Below are 11,544 nucleotides of genomic sequence, written 5' to 3'. Positions count from 1 at the left end.
GTCAGGGCAAGGCGGGAGTCAATATCGGGAAGGCTGGAAGAAGGAGAACAACAGTCGGAAGCTGAGAGTTTAACGGGGGGAGAAGTCAAAGAAAAGAAGGGGGGAGTGGTAGGGAGTGAAACTCTGAACACCAGGCCAAGGCGTTTGGTCTGTATCCTATAGGCAGACATAAAGGGTCCCTGGAGCCTTGCAGGGGTTTGATGACAGCAGTGTTTTTGGAAAGTTTGTCTTGCAGTGAAGGGCAACAAAATTGAAAGGAGACTAGAGGAGGAGTGCTGCTGGTATTCCAGCTGGACAAGGAGGAGGTCAGTGAGAATGGCTGGGACGAGCTGGATGAGAAAAATTACTGATTTGACAACTTGGCCAAACGGGAGGGGTAGGATTGGTTCCTACAACATGCACTTTCAATGCAGCATTTCACGGATCCTCACAGACTGTTTTTTTTTTAATCTTTTTAATGTTTTATTTATTTCTGAGAGAGAGAGAGGCAGCGTGAGCAGGGGAGGGTCAGAGAGAGAGGGAGATACAGAATGTGAAGCAGGCTCCAGGCTCTGAGCTTGCTGTCAGCACAGATCCTGATGCGGGGCTCAAACCCACGAACCGTGAGATCATGACCTGAGCCAAAGTCGGACGCGTAACCGACTGAGACACCCAAGCGTCCCACCTCACAGACTGTTTTAAAGCATTTCCATGGTGGGGCGCCTGGGTGGCTCAGTCATTTAAACATCCAATTCTTGATTTCAGCTCAGGTCATGATCTCACAGTTTGTGGGATCAAGCTCCACATCGAGCTCTGCGCTGATAGCATAGAGCCTGCTTGGGATTCTCTCTCTCCCTCTCTCTCTCTGCCCCTCCCCTGCTCACTTGCTCTCTCTCAAAACAAATAAACTTAAAAAAAAATAAAGTGTTTCAGTGGATAATACAGATTTAAAATACAATTTAGTTCTAATATTTTACCATTATAAAACATTTTTTGTCACATTATCATTATCAATGTTCCCATTCCCCAATATTTTTAAACTGTAGTTTGGAAGAAAAGAAATCATTTTCCACCTCACTAATCTTTCTGCCAATTCTGTTAATGGTTCATAAAAATAAAGATTCCACAAGACCTTAATTTTTAAGATGCAAATAATACCTCTCCACTCATTTATATGGATGGCTGATTTTACACATAAATGAGTGTGTCTGTGTATTATGCTTTATCCAGATAACAAAACAATAGACGCGTACTTCACAGTATCAGGCAAACATCTGCCAGGAGTGTACCGTGAGTCAGATGTTATGAAAGGTTGTCGGGAGTGGAAAGGCATGGACACTGCTCCCAGAGCTCACTGGTGAGCAGGGAAGGGAGGCCCGTGAACAGATCAGTGCAGTGCAGGCTCACGTGAAATGTGATCAAAGTACAGATACAGGGCTGCAGAGGCCCAGCACGTCCTTGTTATGCTGTGGCCAGAGGTGGCAGGAGGAGGAATGAGAGAAGGAAAGAGGGAAAAAGAGAAAGAAGAAGAGTAAAAGATTTTAAAGAGGGAGGGAAAAGACGGAGGAAGAACAAAGTATCAATACAAAGCACAAAGAAAAATACCTTACCCTTTGTTACACTTTGTAACGCATAAAGTCCCTTCAGATAGGTTATCTCATTTGGTTCTGCTTTGTGAGAAAGCAAAAAATGTGAGACACAGGAGAGCAGATGGAAAGGGAAGCCCACAAAAACAAAAAAAAAAAAAAAAAAAAAAAAAGGAAAGGGAAGCCCACAGTGAAGAGGAGACATGAGCTAGTAAAAGAGCTCGGAGCCCCTCATGGCCTCTCCCGGCCACTGGAGAGGGTCGCAGGGGTCCCATCCCAGCCGGCCAGGTTACAAGCTAGGCGGACCTTTTACAACCAGACAGACTAGCAAGGAAGGGCTCGAACCGCCACTTCAAAGAAGTCTGAACCACCCAGACAAAAAGCAAAAGAAGCCTTTAAGTGGTTATTTTGGCAACTATTATCAAGGACTGCTTGCTGGCTGATTGACCACAAGCTTCCTTCCATACTTCTCTACCCTGTTTTAAAAAATATATTTATTGAGTTTTTTCTTTTCTTTTTTTTTTAATTTTTAATGTTTATTCATTTTTTGAGAGAGAGAGAGAGACAGTCAGGGAGGAGCCTCACTCTGAGAGAGAGGGAGACACAGAATCCGAAGCAAACTCCAGGCTCTGACTGTCAGCACAAAGCCCAACGCAGGGCTCGAACCCACAAACCACAAGATCATGATCTGGCTGAAGTCAGATGCTTAACTGACTGAGCCACCCAGGCGGCCCTTAAAAATATTTTTGTTGAGTTTTTTCTTGTCACAAAAATTACACATGTTCATTAAAAAAAAATTTTAGAAAATTCAGATAAACCTGAAGAAAAAAATAAAAATCCCCTATATCCCTACCGTCAGATAGAAACACAATTATTATTTTAGAACACATCTTCACATTATTCTTCAATGTCTATTGGAATATTTCTGCTCTGTAATGCCTTCCCTTCACTTAATATATTGTAAACGTCTTTCTGCATCTTTATCAGTTGTGACTGTGTTTTGATACAAATAACAGTAAACTCAAAGGACAACTAGCAGTGTTAGTTAATAGCAAACCCCAGTCTAAACTAAGCATGGCTTCAACAAATAATAGGGGTATTTTTCTCACATGGCAGGAGTTTGAAAGTAGGAGGTACAAGCTGGTACAACAGCTCACGACACCATGAAGGACATTCCAGCTCCTGAGCCAGTTGGGTGCTGCCTCATGTCTCAGGTGGCTCCTCTCTGTAAGAGAAGCTATGAAGCAAGTATTTCATCTTCCTGACCCCTCTAGTGGGGACAGGAAAGGGGGAAGGTCCTGGGAATGGGCACTGAGTCAGCGGGCAATGGAGCCAGAGTCACTGGCTACATATTATTCTACAGCCAGCAGAGTTCAGATGTGCTTGACTATTCTCTGTCAAGCAGCGACAGAGTTCAGATGTGCCATGATTTATTTAACTGTTCATTATTGTTGATCATTTTCAGTTGTTCCTAGTTTTTCATTATTATAAATATGCTTATGTCTAAAGTTTTACACATACTCACGATTATTGCTTTAGTACAAAATTCCTGGAAAGAGAAATAAGGTCAAAGAATATACAAAATGTAAAGGCTTTTAATATCTTGTTGTTTTTTTTAAACGAAGGCCTGTGCTAAATTACACTCTCACCAACCATGTTAAAAGAGTACATTTCCCTAGATTCTCAATAAAAGGTGTTTTGTTTGTTCATCATTAAGCTATTATCCTATGACCTTTTAACAGATTCAACTCTGAGCTAGCACGGACCAGATTCTAAAGCTCTGGGTTCCCAGAGCAGGGATCCTGAGGGCTGCAACCCGCCCCCAGCCTTCTCCAGTGCTGCCTGGAGGCAGGGGCTTGCGGGGTGTCCTGTGCTCCCAGGCACATGTGTGGGTCCTCGTCTTTGCAGACACTGCAGAGGACTCGTGAGGTCTCTGGTGAGCAATACCTCACTCATCTGTCCTTCTTTTTTTCAAAGTCCCTTCTGCCACCATGAAGTCATCCTCTGTTCCCATCTTTGTCCTAACTCAATGCTATCCTGGCTTATTTGGAATTGAGGTGCGCTTGGTGTCTGATATCCTCACACATCAGTCTTCCCTCAAGTAGGGTAGCCTCACAGGCCTACCTTATAATCTGTAGCAGAGAGAAGGCTGAGAAAACAGTATCAAGAGATTGTGGGGAGAGGGTATTTTAATCATATTAAGCTGCTTTCATGACATGCAGTTTTCTGAGGGGGGTGTCCTTAGACATCACTACCCTTTGAAATAGTTATTAACTAGTCAGTCAGCAGTTGACCACTGTGTACAGCCCTGCTCATTAAACTAGGAGCCCTCCATGGATAAGAGAAGAATTCCTCTGGCCCAGTCATCTTTATGTACATAGTAGGTACATAGTATCTTAAATATTCATGAATGTCGGCATATGTTCATGTGTGAACAAATTAGTGAACGAGGAATCCAAGCAAGACTCATGCTCAATCCAGGAACATCTCAGCACCACACCATAACCCCTATAAAATAAGAAAAAGAAAATTCCAGAATTCTGGTTCCAGGAAGGAAATGATAAGGATTCTATTTTGGTGGTCCCTTTAGGACCTCACTCTGACCTCCGGAGAAGTGATACATAAAATGTGAGAAGTGCTATCTTAAGGAAACTGAGTTCTGTGTGAGCTCTCCTTTCATGGTTTGGAGCTACTGTCAGTTATAACCACCACACAGGAAGAGAAAGGAAGAGAAACTAAAATTTGTGAGTGAAGCACCCTATTCCAAATCCAGCTAAAGCCAGGATCATGATGCCCTGGCCAGTCACTGCTGTCAAATGCCCAGCTGGGGGCCTTTACCCAGACCCCTCACTTTTCCCAACTATGGACCACTACCTCATAAAATATCCACAAAATACATCCACTCACAACTTACTGTATTTAACAGTATTACCTACAGTCTCCAACTGCCTCTTCCTAACAAATTACATTGTTATGTCCAAGACTTAAAAATTCTCTATCAGAATTGCTTTACCAACCTCTTACCAATAACTAACTCTAAAGCGGGTTGGTTAGGTCCTGTGTGAGTGCCCCGCTCAGGTTAGCTTTAACCTTCATGACAGCCCACCAGCACAGCTACTTAGAAATCATTAGTACAGTTGAACATTTTTCATATTTCATGTTTGTTGGTCATTTGTACTTCTTCCATGAATGGTCTGTACAGAGCATACACGTAGTGAGTGATGTCCAGAAGGCATTTCTATTTCATAACAAGAAACTCAGGCCTCGAGGAGCCACCTTTGCCCAGAGCCCAGAAGATTATGAGAGGCAGGGCTGAGCTGGGTCCTTTGGAGTCTTTTTGTGTGTGTACCGTGCTGCCTGTCCACATGGCTAAACATGCCAATTTATTTCATAGGAAATACACTGTAAGGCTACCTATTTTTGGAGATGCAGTTAAAGTTTGCTTTCTTAATGCTCTGTTTCTCCTACTTTCAGCAGAATCTTGGAAAACCCTAAGTCATTTTCCCTTTCTTTTTTTTTTTAACGTTTATTTATTTTTGAGAGACAGAGAGAGACAAGCATGAACAGGGGAGAGGCAGAGAAAGAGGGAGACACAGAATCTGAAGCAGCTCCAGGCTTTGAGCTGGCAGCACAGAGCCTGACACGGGGCTCGAACTCATGGACCATGAGATCATGACTTGAGCCGAAGTCAGAGGCTTAACCGAGCCACCCAGGTGCCCCCACTTCCCCTTTCTTAGCCCCTTTACCCCAGTGTACCAGGCAAAAATATGAGGGGGATGTATCTGGGGTCATGTCCAGCTTTATCCTGGTACCCTGGTAATGTGCATCTTCTCCATTGTTACCAACTTCCACTTTTTTTAAATCAAAATGCATGTTAGTGTAGCTGCCATATAGCAACAGTATTTTCTTTCATTTTATAATTACCTGAAGTGAATCCTCAAAACCTTCATATAGGGACACTTTCTAGTATCTCACGTTCAGAATAAATTATGTGGAATATCAGGGATTCCATTTTGAAATAAATAAATAAATAAACAAGCAAGCAAGCAAGCAAGCTATATCTGGGGCCAGTACAAATCCATCCCAGAACCCTACATAGATCTTCAGTAAAGGCATGAATAGTGAGAATTTCCTATCAGAATATCCAGATGTTTGGTAACCACATCAATGACTTGTGGGCTCCTCAAACTCTACAGCCCAAACAGTTCCCAGAAGAATACATTTATATGGGTAATAAATGTGGAAATATGTTCTCCCTCACTAGTAATCAAAGCAATGTTTTTTAAAAGATCAAAAAAAGTGTTGGCTTTTATCACATCAACACATTTTTTAAAATAATAACATTCCATATTGGTGAGAGTGTATTGAAATGAGCACTCGAACTTCTGGAAGGAAAATAAAAGGTACAGTCTTTGTAGAAAACCGTTAAGCCTTAAAAAATGCCATGCCCTTTCACATAGTAATTCCCTCCCCACAGATAGTAGTATATTTAGACAAAAGTGGAATGTTCATAGATGTTAATTCTAGCACTATCTAAATATCAGAAATGTCTAACTACTGGAGACTGATTTAATAAAGCATTGGAAGGGGTGCCTGGGTGGCTCAGTCGGTTAAGCGCCCCACTCTTGATTTCGGCCCAGGTCACGATCTCATGGGTCATGGGTTCTAGCCCCACATCAGGCTCTGTTGCTCATGGTGCAGAGCCTGCTTAGGATCCTCTTTCTCCCTCTCTCTCTCTGCCCCTCCCCTGTTTGTGCTCTCTCTCTTAAATAAACTTTAAGAAATCTTATAATAAAGCATGGAATATTCTGCCCTATTAAATATGATGTTTCCTAGTACCCCTACCTCTGCTTCCCAGTGCTCATGTAGGATATAAGTGAGCTCCTGGGCTTCACCCCACCCTTAAACCTGCTCCTCCTGTAGTTTCCTCCATCCTTCCAGTGCTGGGGCCAGAAACTGCGGGGTCACCCTTGACCTCTCCCTTTCACATCCCACAGCTGGCCTGCAGCGGATTCTGTCTGCTCACCTTCAGTATGATTTGCCCTACTTTCCAGGCCTCTTGTAAAGCATGAACCGAAAAGGCTTGAGCAGAAAAGAAAGCAACCCTGATTCCTCTTGAGCAGCTAAGGTTTTGATTCTTAAATCGAGGCCAGGTTTTTGTCCTTCTTGAATTATCTAACAATCTCTTTTTCCTAGAGCAGAAACCGATGGGCCAAAATCACCTCATTGAGAACATGACCTCTAGAAGTAGGCTAGCAGGATTCAAAGTATTACTGCAATGAACAGAAAAATATGTGAGGGAGAAAGTAATAGGCTTTCACTGGTGGCAAGCCTACTTACTGAGAAATGTTGTGTGTTTTCAGTGAGCTACAGATACCGTATGCCATGAAGGACCACCCATTTAAAGGGGACCCTAACACCAAGTGTGCAGAAGTCTCCACTAACTTAGCTGCTAGGCTGCTGCCCTTAGGACAGGCGAGTGGGCTCTGCAACAAGAGAAGAGACGCTGCAGTAGACTGTGGATTCCCTGGAAGCTGAGCCACAACAGCAAAGCTTTGTCCAGATCTCACGGGTACACACCAGTAGAAAGGTTTTTGATAATTAGGAAGCCCGAAGTGGGAAGACGTTGAAGGGCTCATTTAACTCACAAAAGGCCTCTTCATGTTTAGATCCCTAGCGAAGAGGTTTGCATCCTGAGGGCTTGGTTAAGTTATAAGTGTGATGATTTGGAAAAGTTGGAAAGTTGGGAATGACCTACTGTCTGTCAAAAGTATAGGATTTGCCTCTTTGGGGTAAATCATGTCCTGGATAATAAACTTTATTTTGACCAAATTGTAACTTCTCTTTGGAACACTGTGCCCACTCTGAAACAACAGGTGGCTGGAATCAGTCTTAGCGTTTACCTGTCTTTAGAACACAATGAAAGGCCATTCGCTGGAAGAATCATGCAGAAATTTAAGGCCTTTAAGGCTGTGGCTGGGGACTTGTGAGAAATAGGCAAGGCCTTGGGAAGTCTTTAGGGCATAACAGTGCAGGTAGATTGTTGGTTTTCCCAGAAGAAGGCAAACAAATGTTGACTCTTTGGACCTAACAGAACACTAAAGAAAGTAGAACATGTATCTGTAACTGTAAAATATGCACCCTCAGCAGGCACCAAAGGTAAGAGTATTTGATTCTGGTCAGGGAATGACTATTCTGTTTATGGCCCCAAGGTCCTGAGTGAATCTATATTCCCACCCACTGGGGGTTTTTGACTGAAGGGTAGGAGTGCTGTAATTGTCCTTCAAGGTATGAGTCCTTTCTCCGGTATGCTCTTGACTACTTTAGTCCTTCTTTAGCTCTAAGAGGATATTGGGCCAGTAGGGGTAGAAGTTTAGGCAGGCTATTCTGAACCTTAGTGGACTCAGGTCCACCAATAGTCCTGCAAACAACTGAATGTTTGGAACTCCATCCCCTTTTTATTCTACAGCACCTCTTGATTTTGTTCATATTGAAGGTTCCCCAAAGTGATCACTATAATTGTAAAGTATCCTTGATAAAACAGTGCCATCTAGAAAGATAAGTTCACAAATCTGGGTTGTAGAGTAAATGTCTACAAGCAGCAAGAACCTGGCTGCCAGGGGAACAGACTTGAGGCTGAGCAAACCCATAGTTTTGAGAATAGTCAGTCCAAAGAGTTGCTTGTGTACCCATGTCCCCAAACCTAATGCCTGGGCCTTCCAGCTACAAACCTCAACCAGCTTTGTGGCTCCAGAGGACAGAAAAAACATGGAGAGATGTCTCCCAGAGCCAGATTTTCATGGACAAAGCAAGAGAAGACTGAGGAAAGTTCTCATAGGGTTTTTAGTAATCACCCAAAACTGGAAACACGCAGATATCCTTTAGTGGGTGAATGGATAAAATGTGGCATATCCATACTTGAACCATTGTTTGGAGTACTACTCAGCAACCAAAAAGGGCAATTAATGTATGTAACAACTTGTATAGAACCCCAAGGCATGATGCTGAGGTGGGGGAAAAGCCAATCTCAAATGGTTACCATGTAATTCCATTTATATAGCATTCTTAAAATTACAAAACTATAGTGATGACAAACAGATCTGAGGTTTCCAGGGGTTAGAGCTGGGGATGAGGCATGGCTATAGAGGGCCCACACAAGGGAGTTTCCTTGAGGTTATAGAATAGTTCTGTGTCCTAGTAGGGTGGTGATTACATGAATCTATACATGTGATAAAATTTCATAGACTGTACACCAAAAAAGAAAGAATGAAAGAAAGAGAAAAAGTGCATGTAAAACTGATTAAATCCAAATTTGATGTCTATAGCTTAGTTAATAATGTACCAATGTCAACTTACTGGCCTTCACAGTTGTTATGTAAGATGTTACTAGGGAAGTTGGATGAGGGTGCATGGGAATTATTTGTCCTATTTTGCAATTGTGAGTCTAAAATTATTTCAAAATAAAGAGTTTCCAAAAATTTGGAGGGCACTGATTTCTGCAAGCAGCACTTGGGAATCTCTTCAATTTTTGCTAGAAAAAAGGGAATATAAAATAAAACCTCAAGAATTACAAATTTAATGCAGTTTCTAATTACTGTAATTTCATTTGCTGTCATTTTGATTTGGAAATTATACTCAGTTTTTTTAACCATGATATTGTTACAGATATTTTTGTATTGTTACAAATATATTGTATAAAGGGGAACAAAATTCCCTTGAGTTTCCCCCAGGATGCAATACCCCCTAAGCTCTCTACAGAGCTCCTGATGTGTAGCTCCTGTCTACCTTTCTAACCTCACCTCCTCCTGCTCCCAACATGCATTCTGGGGTGAACTATGTGTAATCCTTGCCCCTGTCTCTCCTCTTAACTCTTTGCTTGATGACTTTCTCTTTCAAGACGCACATCAAACTCTACTTCCTCTACAAAGGCTTTCCTGACCCATTAAGCAGGATTGCTCCCACAGCATGCCCTTCCTGCCTGTGGGGTTGTAGCAGAAAGTGGAGCCCTTTGGTTATTTGTTCACTGGCCTAGCTCCCACCCTAACCTTGAGGGCCCAGACTGACTCCCATTCCTTTCTATAGGCCCTGTGCCTGGCTCAATGCCTGGAATACACACTAATTTATTAGTAATGTACTAATTTATTAGTAATAAATTTTGTGCATCCTACCCTGCCTTAATAGACTTCTCAACAAGATTTTCAATCAAACTGAGGATCAAAAGGAGTTCTGTTCTGAACAACTACAGTTAAACAGGACAGTAAATGAATACTTAAAATATATTCCAAACATTCAAATTAGTTAAGACTTTATTATAAGTTTCCCCCATGCTTTCTTTTCATTCATGACATAGGGTTGTCATAAACTTTAGAAAGACCATGAGGTTGCACTTGTGAGCCTCCGTGGACAGATAAAGTCTAGAACTTAAGAACAGGACACGGATTCTGAAGGAGGATGTGTGCAACATCAAGATGAAAGCACAAGCCTGCATGAAACCTGTGTATTGCTTTCAGATTTTACTAAGAGTATCACGGTGTCCCCGCCTCGCAGGCAAGTCGCATGCTACATCACCTGTGATATGGCAGCAGACATAAATGGCCTGGATGACAAACTCCTGACTTCCCCACTCAGCAGCCTTCTGGGCAAATGATCTGGAACTCTGTAACTGTCATTGGGTCTCGCTTCTCTCCACCCTGCAGCACGATGACTCAGATGTTCATCATTTCTTCTTGCACAATCTAACGACCATTTCTCTATCAGAGGTCTGGTAACTTCATTAAACAGGGCCGATGATCTCCTTGAAACCGGTCCCTCCCTTGGCTTGGACACATCACCTACCTCTCCTACCTTCTCTCTTGATCACATCCTCTAACATTCCTGTAAGATTGAATCACTGGTCTTATGCTCATTTTAAAAAATAAGAGTAATAACAAACCTCATTTCTGTGTTTCCACTTTCCCATTTTCTCTTCACTGCTTTCTGATATATTGTCATCTTTAAAGGCCCAAGTTAGGTGCCACCTTCCCCCAGCAATCATCTAACTGAGCCCACACTCATCCTTTGTGCTCTCTTGGAGCACGTAAAAGCCAAATGTACTTTCACTGTGTAGCACTTCCTCTGTTCTGGTTTGTGGGATCCCTTATTGTTTTATAAATTACTCTTATTCCTTCAAATAAAGGCTCCTTAAGGACAAGACCCATGTCTTAAAATGATCCTGTGTCCTCAGGGTGCTTCACAAAGTGTTTAGCACCTTGTGTCAGTGGTCAGTAAATAGTTGGTGCTCGAGATTAAGACAATGTTGCAGTAGCTTGGAAAAAAGAAACATAAAGAAGAACACCTTTGGGGCACCTGGGTAGCTCAGTCAGTTAAGCATCCGACTTCGGCTCAGGTTCCGATCTCACAGTTCATGGGTTCGAGCCCTGTGTCAGGCTCTGTGCTGACAGCTAGCTCAGAGCCTGGAGGCTGTTTCAGATTCTGTGTCTCCCTCTCTCTGACCCTCCCCTGCTCATGCTGTCTCTCTCTGAGAAATAAATAAAAAACATTAAAAAAGAAGAAGAACAACACCTTTGAAATTTATGTTCTCTTTTCCTAATGCTCAAGGGCCTAAGTCAGAGCAAGTCATCACGCACCGGGGCTGTATAAGATCAAACAGCACTTCTTGCCACAGTGTAGTGGTAAAGTAAGAGCATAGCCTGTAGGTTCAAACGGAATGGGTTCATGCTCTAGACTTGCCAGTGGTTGAGCTTGAGGGTGAGCAAGTCACTTGAACCCAGAGCCTTCATTTCCTCATATTCAAAATTGAATAATAAGCCTTTTCAGAGATGAAGGCTTTCATCCATAAGAGTGTCATTTGTGGTGGGAACTTCAGGACCCATGGTAGAGCAGGGCAGAAGCTGTTTGAAAATAGGCAGCCCTTGGGGCGCTTGGGCGTCTCAGTAGGTTAAGCGTTCGACTTCTGGCTCAGGTCATGATCTCACAGTTC

This window comes from Crocuta crocuta, unplaced genomic scaffold (genome assembly GCF_008692635.1).
Source record: "Crocuta crocuta isolate KB4526 unplaced genomic scaffold, BGI_CrCroc_1.0 scaffold246, whole genome shotgun sequence".
Lineage (NCBI taxonomy): Eukaryota > Metazoa > Chordata > Mammalia > Carnivora > Hyaenidae > Crocuta > Crocuta crocuta.
Note: the sequence above shows the minus strand (reverse complement) of the source record.